Here is a 15,611-nt window from a genome sequence, read left to right as displayed (position 1 = left end):
TATTAAAAATAATTTCCTTTTGCTTTTTAATGTACTACTAGAATGTTTAAAATTACATATGTGGCTTTCATGGTACTTCTGTTGTATAGTGCAGCTCTAGACTCATCTGCCTTCCAGCCACACCCAGTTGGCCAGAAGATCACAGTGATTCTCTTGAGTCAAGCAAGACAAGGGACAACATTAGTTAGGTGCACAGGCTGAATCTGAATCCTGGCTCCACATTTTTTGATGCATGTGAACCTTGGCTTGTGTTTACCCTCTCTGAGCTTCAGTTTTTTCATCTGCCAGGTACATATGAAAATAGTTCTTACTCCTTAGATTCTCTTGCGAGCATAAAATGAGATGATATGTGAAAAACACTTGCTATGGAGATAAAAGCATGTGCAAAGGCTCAATGTCAGGAGAAAGAGCGTGATCTCTCACTGTCACGTTTCAGGCCCCCATCAGTTCTAACGAAGGTCACTTACAGTAGTTTCTCAATCTCCAGTTCACCCTGCCCTCCAGTCCCTCACACTGCCACCAGATTAAACATTTGCATTATCAAAATTTTTAGTTATTCCCTATCACCTTTGAGATAAAGTCCAAAGTCTTTGGCACACTATAAAGTCCCTCCATGGCCTGCCCTCAGCCAAATCACCAGTCCCACCCCTGCTAGTCTACGATGGCCGCAGTGAACCTGACGGGCTCCCCTCCTACTCCTGGCACATGCCGTTCTCCCTGTCTGTGATGTGCATGCCCTCCACTTGTCTGCAAGGCTGAGTTTGTCACCTCATTTGGGAAACTCCCCTGGCCCCTCCTGCACCTGTGCCCATCCAGGCTGAAGAGGAGCCATTCCCTCAGACTCCTCGACCACTTGAGGTTCGGCTCCGTCGTCACACCGATCTCCCTGGTCCGGCCAACTGGTCTCTCCTTCCTGCAACACTGCGAGCCAGCTGAGGCCGAGGGCAGGCCTTGAGCTCCCTCTACATCTCTCTGCTGAGCACGGTGCCTGGCACAAAGAAGGGCCTAGTAGATGTTGAGCAAATGCGTAAAGTGTGCAGGAGATACTCCTGAGAGAGATAAGGATCATGGGAGCCCAGTGGAATCACGCAGCAGAAAACCCAAAGACAGCCTGCCCAGGGAGAAATCACTGCTTCTTGGCCATGCAGACGGAGTTGGGAAAGAGAGAAAAAATCTGGGCAAGGAGTCAGTCATGGGAGATTTGAAGTGAACGACTCTAAAAAAGAAAAAATCATGCAAAAAAACGGAACTGCATTTCGTACTGCTGGTGGTTTAGTAACTTCCTCCACCGGGGTTCCAGGAAGAGACAGGCTCTAGGAAGGCACAGGCCATGTACAGAGAGGACAAGGTATCAGCAACCGATTTGAGGATTATTTGTCATCAGGACAAATGCATGGTGATACAAGTAAATGTCAACCTGTGTCCACGTGACCAGACTAATAATTTACTGGGGCTACTGCCCAGGAATTTTTTACTGTGGTGCAAATGCCACGCATGGAAAAATTTGACAAGTTATAGCTATGAGAAAGCAGATAGTGAGTTTGAGAAAGATGACATGAAATGCCAGAGTAATCACAAGAGGAATATCTGAATACGTAAGAGGGCTTAGAGTGTTCCTGCTTCACCACGAGTTTAGATGACAAGAAAATTCACTTATAAAAACAGAAATGTCAATATATAAAACCCACTATCAAAACACATAGTATTCCAGAGTACATGCTAGTAAGAAGACACCTTTTGACCCACACAATATTAAAAGTAACAAATAAAACAAGAAAGGCGGAGAAAGGAAGTCGGACGTTTTGAAGCTCACAGGGTACGTGAATGAGAAAATACATGCTTCTGCGTGCAAACCACAACCTTCACCAGAACACCCGAAAACTTCGCCCCAAGGCCTCAGGTCTCGTGCCACGGGCTAGCCCACTTCCCCGTCTCGTGTGAGAGCACATGTGGGACAGGCGTTGTGTGGGATGGGGGGCAGCAGGCAGAGATCAGGATGGGACGTTGGAAAGACAAAATGATTCCCTGCCATAATTCTTAACACTGAAATTTCCATCAAGAAGGTCAAAACTTGAGATCTACTAGAAAACTATCTGTTGTGTATTTGAATTCCACTGATTTTTATCCAGCAGGCCTCCTTAGCGGGGTGGCACTTTGCCATGCATGCTTCCCGAGAGCCCTGGCGCGTCTCAGTCGCTGGGTACCGGCGCACAGTGGAGGAGAAGTTAACACCTACTGCGTGCCCACTATGTGCCAGGTACCACGCTAAGACATTTAGATGGATATTTCACATAGTATTCACAAGAATACTAGGAGGCAGGCACTCATTGTTATTCCTGTGTTAAAGGTGAGGAAACGGGGGCTCAGGAGGTTAAATAACTTGCTCAGGGTCACCCAGATAGTGGCAGTGGTAGAGCTGGGATTTGAACTCTGGCAGCCTGACTCCAAAAGCTCATGTGCTTACCCGCCTCATCTGACGTGGCCCCAGCACCACCAGGGGGAGAAACATTGAGTGCCCCAGAAGAATAAAAGAGCAAGGGTGCAGGGTGTGATGGGCAGGTCCTGAGTTAGGCCTTAAAGGAGCAGTTTTGAAATTAGACTAGGTGCCTTTGTTTCCGTTAGAAAAGCGTGCCCCTAACTTAGCCAGATACAGTCCCACACCGGGACTCACAGTGGAACAGAAGGCAGCAGGCGGACTTCCACCCCGCTGCAGTCTCAGCCAGGGGCCCTTGCACAGTGAACAACCTGCACCACTGTGCATAGCAGCCTGCGTTCGATGGCGGAAGAGAAACCAGCGCAGAGGCAAAGATGCAGATGGGGCACTTAGGGAATAATTAGGAAGCATTTACTAAAGCTTACTGAATGGGAGTACGTGGTTTTCTGAACCACGATGGGGGCAGATGGCTGAAGGCCCCAAAAGACAACAGGGGAGTCCCGTGTGGATCTGGGAGGTGGTGGGTCGGCTGGGAAGATGGCCCCACAGACGTGTATGATGGAAAGCTTCAACACACAGGGGTCTTGGCTCCATCAAGTAGGGGGGACAGGGTGGGAATGCGGTGTGGTAGGTAAGGTGACAGCAGGCTACTTAAGAGACATCAAAAGGAAACTCAATAGCCTGGAAAAGGGGACGAGAAGTGGGGAACAGAAGGCATGAGAGGGGGAAAGTGAGCGAGAAGACAAATGCCTTCCACTTTGCATCTTCCCCAGGATGGCCGCGAAGGGAGAGCGGCCCCTGTTCTGGTGCGTTTCCTCCCTGAGAGGGTTACTGGCTCGGCAGATAAGGAAGGGGCCACAGGCGCACACAGTGAGTGCAGCGAGGCATCTGGCTATGTCTGTCCTGATATCCCAGAGAACAAAGCGCAGGAAGGCAGGCTGAATGATAACTACTTGATCTGGTGTGTTTGGGGGCAATACGTAAAGTAGGTTGATTCAGAGATTAACGACAACCCGGAGGGAGACTTCAAGTCACAAACTGAGTTCCCAGACAACCAATTTGCTTATGATCGTGCAGCAGGTGAAGGGAAGAATCAGGACTCAAACCCAGCTCTGCCTGACTCCAAAGCCCTTGTTCTACTTATTATGGAATAAACACCAAAAAAGGCAGTTAAGTCTGCCTGTGAAAAAACAGAGTTGGAAGAGATGTCCGGAGGGGAGGAATGCAAATCCGTGCCAGAAAGAATTGTGGCTGACGGAAGAAACTGCCAGCGGGGAAGGACAAAAACAAGATGAATGTCAAAAAGATTAAATGTGAGCCTCTTGTTTAGGTTTTCAAACCCCCTGCAGAAGCAGAGAGGCCTGGCCTGACGCCTCTTCACAGTGGGGACACTGGGGGTTTTGTCAGAGCTGTTGAACTCCCTAACGGTCTCGAGTGTAACACATCATTAGAAATCTACTGTCCAGATGAGCGATTAAATAGTCCAGTCATACTCGGTCCGGCTCAGACCCCTGGCTTCAATAGCAGGTGACACGTTCTGAGAAGAACATTGAGAAACCGCGATGCTACCTGAAGACAAGGCCCAGGAGAGCAAGGAGTCTGAATCTTGTCGTATGGAAGGCTGTAGAGGACCCTGGGGACATTTAAGTCTATAAATAAGAAATCGGGACTTGTGAGCATCTTCTTCATATATCCAAAGCTTTTATTCCTTAGGGCAGAATTCAGACTGAAAATTAGAGTGAGCCGTTCACCAAGTTATTCGTCCCCACCCAAATCCACCCCTCCCTGTGCCCATTCTCTGACACCTCAAAGAACTAGGGAAAGCCTGGACCAACTTTCGGGGTCACTTCCAACTTTGGGAACCTAAGATTTAGGGTCCTACTTGCTGTAGGGCCCCAAACTCAATAGCCTGGAAAAGAGGCTAAATCAAGACTGGCAATTACAAAGAAAGAGAACTACTTTAAACAAGGCAAATACAGGTGTTCCTCAGTTTAAACAAACTCAAATGAAGACCTAAATTTCCAGTTGGTGGAAGTAATTTGCACTATCATTCTTCTAATTGGCAGCTTTTTAGTGCCTTTATGGGTGAGTTAATATTTTAAAATGTAATTATCACCAACCTTTCAGGACAGACATATCAGGGGAAGCAAGGGAAGCTGTTACATGGGTTAGTGTCCACTTCCGTGAATTCTACGCCCAGCAAACTGAAAAATGACTGCATTCCAATAGCAAATGGGTACTTGGGTATATAAATAAAAAGTGACAGGAAGATTAAAGTGGTTGTGGTCATTCAGTCATCTACTGTACCCTTCTGAGCTCTGCCCAAATGAGAATTAAGGCAACACAGATGGTGAAGAAAAGGAGAGAGGACACCGAGCGTATGTGCAGAGTTTGCAGAGGACCTTCCAGCCCTGGTGAGACAGAGCAAGACCACGAAGGCTTTCGGATTTATGATCAGTGAGCCATGCTTCCCGAAATCAATAGAAACAAACATGAAAATCAATGAAAACAAACGCGGAATGAACAGCAGGGGAGAAAAGGGAAAGAGAATGTAAATGCACCATAAAATCCCAGTGGCACGTGTGAGGGGAAGTCACCATGTGAATAGAAACTAGGAAGTGAAAAAATAAATGAAGCCTGAGAATCTGCAAAATGTCTGTCTGTCTGTCTGTCTGTCTGTCTCCTTCTCGCCCTCCACTCGCATCCTCCGCCACCCCTCCCTCCCTTCTTAAGGGCTCATTGGGTAATTTCTGATTCTGGGCGGGTGTGACTAATGCCTCACTCATGTTGGGGTTTTGACAGCAGGATTCACAGTGTCTCCGTAGACAGTTGTCATTACTTTAGGAAACAGTGAGGGTAAAACAGGGGGATGGCAAGTGTCCTGTCAGCTCCTCAGCAGACTGGGGCTGGAGGGAGCAGCTCCAGCAGGGTGGTTGGGCTCTTCCCATTTCATGTTTATTGTATTGGATCGATGTTTGCTTACGGTGTCACTTAAACACGCAAAGTGGAGGAGATTTAAAAAACAAAAGCATTTTAAATGTACTTTTTTTTTCTAATTAGATACAGTGAGTAATGTTTTGAGGAGGAAGAAAAAGAACTTGAAAAAATATTGTGGGGACAGTTGATGGGAAAGGTTAGAAAAGAGAGAGAGAGAGAGAGAGAGAGAGCGCCAGCACTGAACAGAAAGGAAAGGAAAAGAACAGTAGCTTGTCAGTTTATTAACTGAGACTGTTTCCAATCCTGCAGTTGCCTTAAAGCAGGTGATTGCCTGGCCCGAGGTCAGCCAAGTTTATTGCAGCCTTTGCCTCCTTGACTGAGGAGTAATGGGCTTGGATTTTGTGGGTATGTGAGAACCGTCACCATGGACTGCTTGGCTGGAGAACAGCGCTCAGGAAGGTTCGGGGGCCTTGAGCTAGTTAGTAGTTACCTCGAGCCAGCGTGGGACTCGCGCCCCCGTGCTGGGACTGCCAGAGGCCCCGTGTGGAAGCAGAGCACGCAGCCTTGGGAGCCAGCAGACAGGTTCTCCCCTCTCTCCCCTCCGCTTTTCGGCTATACAATGCAACATTAATTTTAAGTGTGATAGTAATAATAATAATAGTGGTAGACCCTATCAACACACGGAGCTTAGTCTTAGCCGGTTGTGCCTGGGTGTAGCTGAGGCTTCCTCGCGTGCTGTCCCAGCGTGGCCGCCCAGGGGCTTCCTGTGTAAAGGTGGCTGGCTGCGCGGTGACTGAGCTCTGGGCCGGCAGCGAGGTTTAGAAGCCACCCCACTGTTCTGTTTCCCCGCCGTCCATTTCTGCGCTTCCCTCTGGTCGGCGGCACCTTCTCTCTCTTCTCCCGGGACTGTCTCGATCCCAGGGGCGCTGTGCCTTCGACGGCTTCGCGGCCAGCGCACAGTGGTGAGCCGAGAGACGCCGGCACCAGCGCGAGGCGGGTAAGGACAAACGGGCTTGGAAAGCTGAAAGGAGTATATGCCTGGTGGATACACACTTTCTAGAAAGTTTTGGCATTTTTTTCTCTATGAGAAAGGACGGTAGATAGCAGAGATGCAAAAATGCTTTAGAGAAAGATGCTGAACTATTGAACACCAAAGAAGAACCGAGCATTCTCCGTCCTCTTCCTGACAGTGTTGTGGGGTGAGGGTTACGACTGGATTCTTGATGAGGACCCTGAGGCACAGAGGAGCTGAGTTTCCCCAGCGACCGAGTCAGACTTGAGATCTGAAACCGGTCCCTCGGACACCCTGGTCCCAGGAGCCTCCACGGTTGCTGGCAGCCTCACCTGGCGCAGAGTGGCAAGTTAGGAAGAAAGGGGAAGAATTTGCTTGAGCTTGATAGGACGTACACATTACATTTAAAGAAAAAGATACTTTTCTTACAAAAACATTGAGGACAAGTAAGAGTTTCTGTGACATCCTTTGAACTTAGAAACAGTTGTTTTTATAAGCCAGACTGGGGTTGATTGAAGAAGAGTGAGGCAATAAAAACTAGAACAAGGAATATAGTACCATAGGTCAACTGTGCTTTAACAAAAAAAAAATAATAATTTTTAAAAACTAAACCAGGAAAAGGAACAGCAAATGACCCTGCATCTGGACATCACTCAGTTTACAAGGCTGGGGAGGGGCCTGCACAGGGACAAGCTCCTGATTTGTTTTCTTTGCTCTTCTGTTTTCTCTGCTCACTACACTGCTGCCCACTCCCCACCCCACCTCCGGAAAAACAGAAACAGGAACCTTAAGCAGGAAAAGAGGAGCTGATTTAAAAAGAGGGAAGCATCCTTGAGACCAGTGAAATCTCCCTGATCCCCAGTGACAGACAGGGCCTGCAGAACCGCACTTTGGTTAAAGAAGGATGTGCAGGATTTAGAGGGACTCTCCAGTCGTAGAAGGTTTGCAAGTCTTTGAAATATATTTGTTTGGCTTCCAAACCTAGAAACCAAGTGTCTTCTAGCTGGAGGGATGGTTCCCGTTGGGAAAATAGGAAGAGATCTCAAGGCGGGGCCGAAGGGCAGGACTGACACTCGGAGGAGACTGACAGAGAGGGTCTGGTGGAGAGAGCTGGACTAGGGGCGGGGGTAGGGGGCGTGAAGCCAGCCTCGCCGAGGGGCCTCTGGTCTCAGCCTGATGTCCAGGGAGAGGACACCACACCGCTCCTGCCCAAGCTCCCTGTTTCACCTGCAAACCCACTGCCCGTTAGTGACCCGTCACCAGGGACAGCTCTGATGCTGCTTTCCCCAGAAGTGGAGTAGCCAGAGAGTGACTGCAGGTGGGGGGCCCACCTGCACAGAAAGATGGGGGACGCCCTGAAGGCTTCTTTCATAAGCCCCCTCCTTGCAGTCCCCACAGCTAGCATCGGGTCAGCGCAAGGAGTTGCTGTTCCCAGACGAGCTTCGGAGCCCATCTGGCTCCGTGTGTTCACCCCTGCCTGCCGGGCTAGGGCATTTATGGTTTCCCGGGGCTTTGGAGGAGGAAATAATGAGTCCCCTGGGGACCAGAGGGAAATAGCAGTGCCCCTTGTGCATAAAAGCATACAAAATGGAGGCTCTTAGAGGGTACTAAAATCTCAGCCAGCCAACCAGGAGTGGTTTGGTGGGGTACAGTTCACTTGTCTTGACTTACTCTGCTTGCAATAAAATCAGAAATGTTTATACCCCGTGGAGAGAGCACCTGTGGAAATAGACCAGGTCCTCCTGAGAAGGCCATTTATTCCTCTGGAATCCTGAGCCTAAAAGGAAATAGTCTTGCATCCAACTTGGGAGGTCCAAGGTCCGGAGAAGCATAGGAATTCTTGGTTGGAAATCTTTTAACGCGGTGGCCCCTGAAGGCCACTCCCAAGTCCATGGCTACCTGTAAGCGGGGTTGTAGCTGCCATGATTCAATGCCCACCTCACCCTCTGCACCTGGCCACAGAGCTCGGTTTCCAGAGAGCCCAGAAGAAGGATCTTACTAGAATAGCATGTGGGGGTCTCTGTTTCAGAGGATGAGTTAGAAGTAATTCAAGACCAAGCACAGTGTTTTGCTTTGTTTTGTTTTGTTTTTTTAAATGTGTAAGCCTTGTAGACAGTTCAGAGAGCAGGTTAACATTTCTAAAATGGCCAGCTGATTAAGAGGTCTGCTGCAGCGGGGATTCTGCTGGTTTAGAGCAGAGCCCCGATGTTGCATATGAGAACCCCAAATGATGAAAAACCAGCCCTTGATGTCTTGGCCATGCTCTGTCTTTTGCTTTCGTTCTTTTGCTTTCCTTTCCAGATTGGGCTGGTTTGCGTTTCCAGAAGACTGTTTAAGCAGCGGCAGACAGGTGAATTATAGGCAGTTCTTCATCCTGTGCTTACAAATTTTTTAGATTAATGATTTGTGTTGAAGCCCCTACTGCATGTTTTTCTCTTATCTGAACCCTACAAGTGTAACTGGAGCCTTTCTGCCTCCGTTTGTCACCTTTTACGGGGCGTTGGACAGGACAGGTCACTGAAATAAACTAAGGCAGAAAGGCTCCAGCCACAGCCATAAGCTTCAGACACGACACACACACACACTCACTCTCTCTCTCTCTCTCTCTCACTGTAGGGGTTTCAACACAAACCATGGACCTAAAATCAAAAGCATGAGTGAGGGGCCAATCACTGTGAGATTAACAGGGACCCCCCATTTTTGGGAAACTCCGAGGGAATTTAAGCATCAGGAAATTTGTAGGAGCAGATGGTTTTCAATCTTTTCCATCTAAGCAATTCTGCATTTTATGGGTTTTAGACTCTTTGAAATGTCAAAGTTTATGTGCCTTCAAAGGCACCAGAGACAATGAGGACAATCGAGAAACCTGTCTAGATAAAGGTTGTGGGGCTTCCAGATACAAAGAAAAGTTGCGAGATGGAATCGACGGTTTGGGGTGCACCATTGCCCTCTATTGGATTAAATAAATCAGCCGTTTAGCACTGGTGTGCACTTCATTATCTCCGGCTGAGTTTGCTGAGAAGTCAGGACACCTTTGAGTGGGAAATTAATTGATCCTTGTAAATGGGTCCTATCTGCTGCCCCTTCCCTGAGGAAATCAATGACGGTAGTGACTCTGATGGCAGGTCATTTATCACGTTTTTATTCACTCAGCAAACATGTCCCGAGTGCCCACTAAACACTGGTTAGGTATTGTAGGGAATCTAAGAACAAACAACAGCAGCTACTATTAGCAGTTATTGCATACCTACTGTGTGCCAAGTTCTTCATGCACACTAACACACTGCACACCCATGCAGTCAGTGAGGCCACCCCTGTCTTATGGATGAAGAAACGGGGCACTTGGGAGGCAAATGGCACATCTGAGGTTCAAAGCCAGGTCCATCTACTCCGAAGCCCACACTCTGTCCTCTGAGCGATAACCCTTCTCCTTAAGAAGTTAACAAACTACTAGGAGAGAGGGGACACAGACATAAATGTGTATGCCAGGGGGTGGCAAGCTACGGCCAGGAGGCCAAGTTCAAGCCATCACATAGTTTTGAGCATGAGCTAAGATGGTTTTTCCATTTGTAAGTGGTTGTGGAAAACCCAGAAAACCAATAATACTGCGTGGCATGTAAAAATTATGTTCAAATTTCAGCTTTCATCAATATAGTTTTATTGGACTCTAGCTTCTCCCATTCCTTTACTTTTCTCTGCGGCTGCCTTCCGGCTACAGCAGCACAGTGGGGTGTTTGTGGCAGAGACCATATGGCCACACAGCCAAAAATATTCACTCTCTGGCCCTTACAGAAAAGAGTCAATGACTCCTAGTCTATACTCCAAGTGAAACATTATATATCCATAGGAGAGGTTTTTCAAAGGATTTTGAGAGTTAAGAAGAGGGAAAACTAATATTTACTAAACCCAGGGTGCGAGGTGCTGTGAGGTTGTACAGGTGTGCTCTGTTTTAAGACTCAGTGCAGGAAAACCCAGACTCTAAAAGAGATAAATTAAAAGGTAGGGATTTGCATAACAATTTTTCCTTTCATTTTGTAAAAGGATTCACCACAGGGTTCTTTTATGCAATGAGCTTCCATATGCATGCTAATATGATTCCATTTACAAATACTCTATTCATAATAACTTTTCAAGAACGTATCTATTGTATACAGTGAGGCTCAGCCATAATCATTAATCACCTTCCTGGCAGGGTAAGGTTTCCTACTTCTGAAACGTCTCTGAGCTGACCCTGCAGCTGCAGAGGGCAGTGGATGCTTCACCTCCTCATCGTCTCCAGGAGGGGCTCCGCCTGACCAACAGAAAGCCTGTGGGTCCGAGTGTCTGCCTTAGGTGAAGTTCAGTGGTTGGCGTACCTTCACATTTTTAGCCAGATTCCTCTTCATAGCTACAGCCAAAATCCCAAAATGTTAACTCCTCGCTATTCTATCACTTCATTTCATGCACAGGATAAATTCATAAAAATTACATTTGTTGCTAATGTCCTGATAAATAGGCTACCAGCAGCAATACAGCTGGTCCTGGCACAACACAGATTTGAACTGTGCCAGCTTACTTATGTGTGGGTCTGTTGTTTGTTTGTGTGTTTGTTTGTTCCAATAAATACCTGTGCTCTTTTCAGTCTGAGGCTGGGAGTGCCCAGAGGTGGAGGGCCTACCGTGTACATCACTTTCAGTTAGGAGACTTGAGCAACCTCGGATTGTCTTATCTGTGGGAGTTCTGGAACCAACCCCCCAGGATACCAAGGGACGGCCAAGCTTTCGGGGAGTCAAGTTATATACAAGTTTTTGACTGAGTGTGGGGTCAGCACCCCTAACCCCCACGTTGTTCCAGAGTCAACTGTACTTAGAAGGAGCAATGCTTCTCTCTCTCTCTCTTCTTTTGCCCCCGAGGCACTATCTTAGCCGACTTACAACATGAACTGGGACAGTCATATAATCTTCAGATCAGAACTCTCCCCAGAAAAATAGGAAGCGGTGCCACTGATTCAGTTCAGGCTCCCTCTTACGATGGGTCCTGAGCCTGAATCTCCAAACAGCTTTCTGATGTTATGCAATTGCTCTTTTTAAGAGACGCATAAAACAGAACCCTTGGCTATTCATAGCCCACTTGGGAGGAGCTGACATCTTTCAAGAAGTTTCTTGCCTGGCACCGTTCTGACGGTAACTATGTGTCTCTGAACACATTCACTTAATCTGGCTTTCCATTAAGGATGCTTTTTTTTCCATAAACATGTAGTTGTATTTTAAATCAGTTTGGTACATGATACAGATTGGTTTTACAGTTTTTAATGAACTGAAATCGAAATTTCTAAATACAGAAGTGTCTGCCTCTGCAACAAACACCATAAGGAAAGATGAGGTATTTTGATAGAACTACATCTGCATGAACGAGTCAGAGGAAAAATCTGAAACGGTTTCTATATACCTTCTGGATTTTAAAAAAAAATTAGCAATGGCTCCAGATACTGAGTTGCTGAAGGAAGGAGGGAAAAGGCTGCGAGTTCTGGTGTCAGAGCTCTCCTTACACAATCTAACCAATGTCGTATCATATGACTTTGTCGTTAGAGCGGCATTCGAAAATACAGGCGATGAGACACTTCATCAACTGCATTTACACAAAAATTTCTGTGTGTGTTGACATTATGTGTGACAGGTATTCAGATCTAGGTAAATGACACCAATTAAGGATATTTTAAAGGACTGTCTCATGGCTTCTGTTTGCATCCTCTGTGGTGACTGTGTTTTAGAAGTAGGTAAGTGTTCCTGGTATATAGTCTGAATATTTTTCAGGTCCTTTTACCGGTAAAGGAAGCTTAAATGGAAATGCAAGGGCAGAGAAAATCGTGCCTCGGGCAGTCCTGTGGGGGGTTGGCTGCCTTGTGGTGGAGCACATCTGTGTCGCAGGGCTGCTGATGGGTATTACGCGCAGTTCATGAGGGGGAGTGAGAGCGTGGCAGAGGGCTGGTGAGAAGCAGAGGGAGCGGTAGGGGCAGGGGCCCTGCGCGTGGTTCTGAGGTGGGATTTCTTGACAAATGGCTTTGTCACTGGGTCGGGGTGGGTGCCGGGAGGCTGCGGGGGGTGGTTTCGCTGCCCTTGGATCCGGTCACTTCTCACTCACATCCTGTGGCAGGTAGCATTGTAGCCATTTCTGAAGCTGATCACTGGCAGAAAAACCACATCTAGTCCATCTGGGAGGTTCTCTGAATAGGAGGCCCTGTCTTCATCTACCCGCGAGGTCAGAAACACCGTTACTGCAAACAGCATCGAGAAGGTGCCGCTGCGTTCTCGAATTGTAGAGACGACTGCTCGCTCTCGCTCGCTCTCACTCTCTCTCTCCTCTTTTCTGTCTTGACATTGTTGCTACCATGTTTCATCTCCATCGTATATATTTTGTTCCCCAGATGCAGTATGCAGTGTTGGAAGGTATAGATGGCAAAACAATAGACAAATACTGAATAAACTATAGTTCAGTTTTCTTTTTCCATGGTGGCAATTTTAAACTTTTCAAAATTAAAACTAACGGCCCTGGCCAGGTGGCTCATTTGGTTAGAGTGTCATCCGGAACACCTGAAGGTTGCAGTTCCGATCCCCAGTCAGGGCACATACCTGGGTTGCAGGTTTGACCTGCACATGGGATACGTGCGGGAGGCAACAGACAGATGTTTCTCTCTCTCACATTGATGTCTGTCTGTCTCTCCCCCCTCCCTCTCTCTATCCTTGCCTCTCTCTCTAAAATCAATAAACATATCCTCAGGTGAAGATTAAAAAAAAACTAATGGCTGTAGAGGAATGGGATATAAATTTTTATGCAATTCTGTGATCAAAGGGGAGACTGACCCCTAGGGGTGGCACGTTTACCTTCCTCTGCTGTTCGGGAAGCAGGGAATGGGGAATTCCAGGGAAGAACTTGCAGAGCCCTGCGATTTGACCAAAAACAGAGCGCACCCCGCTCCACCCTGAACATCTTCCTCCTACCAAACGGCCTCTGAACAGATTTCATTTCGCAAATGGAAACGGGATGCAAACAAATATTTTCAAAGTGATTTCATAAAGAGTAGGCCTGTTTAATTGGGTTTTTGGAGCCAGGATTAATATCATAAGCTGGGGAGCTCTGTGATGTGCTTGTGTGTTTGGCTTCGCCGCGCCACCTGCCTCCCGGGGGGAAGGCAGAGGAGAGCACCTGCGCTCAGACGCAGCTCGGCTTCGGCCTCGGCCCTTTCGCCGAAGTGACTCACAGCCAGCCTGACCCAAGGCCTGATCTGAATTACATGGAATATAGGAAATAGCTTCCCAAGCTCAAGGTCATTATCTAGAGCATGCCTTTAATATTCTTTTCATCTCTAATTTATGTGACTTTCTAATATGTTTAGCATGGCCCTCCCCTTGTCTCCCTTCTGTTTATTAAGCTAAATTTGCATAGAAATGGGATGTTGGTTTTCAGGACCATTCACCTGACACTTGATCTCCTGAGGCGACCAGTGTCTACTGTTGACACCATAAGGATGACCCACAGATACCACATCTTAATGTGGTGCCAACTAGAGGCAAGGCCTTAATTAGGGGACGCTTTGCATGTTAAAGTAATGGGGTGAATCAAATCAGCCAAGACATTTAGCATTCACTAAGGAGGGCAGAGTCTGCCTTCCTGTTGAGTGGGTCATCCTGGGTCACAGAAATTTTCATTTGCCTTAGATGGACAGGTCTTGAAGAAAGTGTACAAAAAGTATACTTTTGGGGGGAGGGTAGGTTTGGCTGGTGAGTAAGCTCAGACAGTTAGTGATGACATTTTGCTTTGGCTGCTGAAATATTTTTTGCTTAATATCTTTGGGATGGGTAATATTCATCTCTACAAATTGCCTTTGGACGACCAAGCAAATGTGGAAAATCAAGGAAACGCGTCCGTTGCTATCACCGCTGTTGCAGTCGGCTTTAATCCCCGGATTTCTGCCGCTGCGCCCGGCCACCGGTGGCCACCGTCCTTATTTACCCAGATCCTGTCACTTGGGCAGAAATCTCCACTGAGGGGGGACAACTGTAGTTCCAGTTTACTGGTCACTGAAAGTCAATTAGGTTTGGGGGTTACTACTCTAAAGGACTTGGGACTTAGGCAAATTTTGCAAAACAGGAACACTGAACAACAGCCTTCCGGGCTGTGTCCCGACAGTAAGCCGCCTTAGCGGAGGGCCGAGGGGTTGGGGGTCGTGGAGAACAGGCACCAAATGTCACTGAGAAAAGTTTCTAGGAGACGAGAGAAATTAGAAGGAAACTTGGGCTGCTGTTAGCCAGGCTGTACCTCTGCTGAGGATAAATTAGCCCCATCAAATTATTTTAAAACAAAAATGCTACTTAGCTTGATCCTCTATGACGTTTTGCCTCTATTATTTCATTGAATTTCACTTCCTCATTAGTCGACTATTACAACCTCCGTTTTACAGATGAGGAAACTGGGACTCCAAGAGGTCTAATTACTTGCACAAAATTGTATAGCTCGCTATTCACCAACAAGATCAGGTCTCGGCTCTCTCTTACAGCCCCAGTATTTCCTAAAACCAAAACCTCTATCTCATTTGTAGGCTGACCTGTTTATCTTACACAAGTCTCATCCAGTAATAGGAGGGGTCAGTATTGTAACTCAATTTGGAAGTAATAAAATGAAAAGTTTTCAACTGTACTTGGCTTCTACCACATTAATAAGATAAATAAGGGAGCTGACCTGCTGAGCCTGCCAACTCGAAAACCAGAGTGCTTTCTACTCCCAAACCACGCAGAAGGCCCTGGAGTTCCCCACTGGCCAACGCTGTTCAATTCCCTGAAGTGATTCAGATGCAAAGGAGACAATAGCGTCTGTGTCACTAACACTGCGCGGTTAGACAGAGCTGCCGAGGGGCAGCCTTGGGACCGTGGTACAAAACAGCCTTTCCAGCCCCACCCCCCTGCCCCAGGCCTCAAGTTAGAGATGAAAGCAAGTCTTTTCCCCGTGACCCAGACACGGAGATGCCCCAGCAATGGTGACAGGCAAAGGGAGACGAAAGGAGAGTCAGCCTGCCTTTCATTGTCCGCTCCTGGCATCTGGGGATTCAGAGGAAGGTGCCAGAAAGCAGGTGCTCACGGCTCCAGCAGCCCTTCTCAAAAACAAAAGTTCTCGCTGTGCGCCTGGGCCTCTCTCTCTGGCCTGGAGACATTCGACCCCTCGCCTATCAACCGCTACGACTGCTACACAGCACCA

The 15,611-nt window shown here is 47.5% G+C and overlaps 1 protein-coding gene across 5 annotated transcripts in view; it reads left to right on the top strand.

Moving 5' to 3' along the window:
- The window catches only part of GRAP2 (GRB2 related adaptor protein 2), a 64,788-nt gene that overhangs the window by 26,996 nt on the left and 22,181 nt on the right, over nucleotides 1–15,611 (top strand). The window contains exon 1 of one of the 5 annotated variants that reach the window (XM_045834813.1): nucleotides 6,231–6,368. The exons of the other annotated variants lie outside the window; for them this stretch is intronic. The gene's annotated coding sequence lies outside the window, so the exon portion shown is untranslated. Of the gene's footprint in view, nucleotides 1–6,230; nucleotides 6,369–15,611 lie in introns of those variants that run through there. 5 annotated transcript variants of the gene reach the window in all.

Source organism: Phyllostomus hastatus, unplaced genomic scaffold, assembly GCF_019186645.2.
Source record: "Phyllostomus hastatus isolate PE091 unplaced genomic scaffold, TTU_PhHast_1.1 phas_contig_198, whole genome shotgun sequence".
Lineage (NCBI taxonomy): Eukaryota > Metazoa > Chordata > Mammalia > Chiroptera > Phyllostomidae > Phyllostomus > Phyllostomus hastatus.
This window is presented reverse-complemented; position numbering and strand designations above follow the sequence as displayed.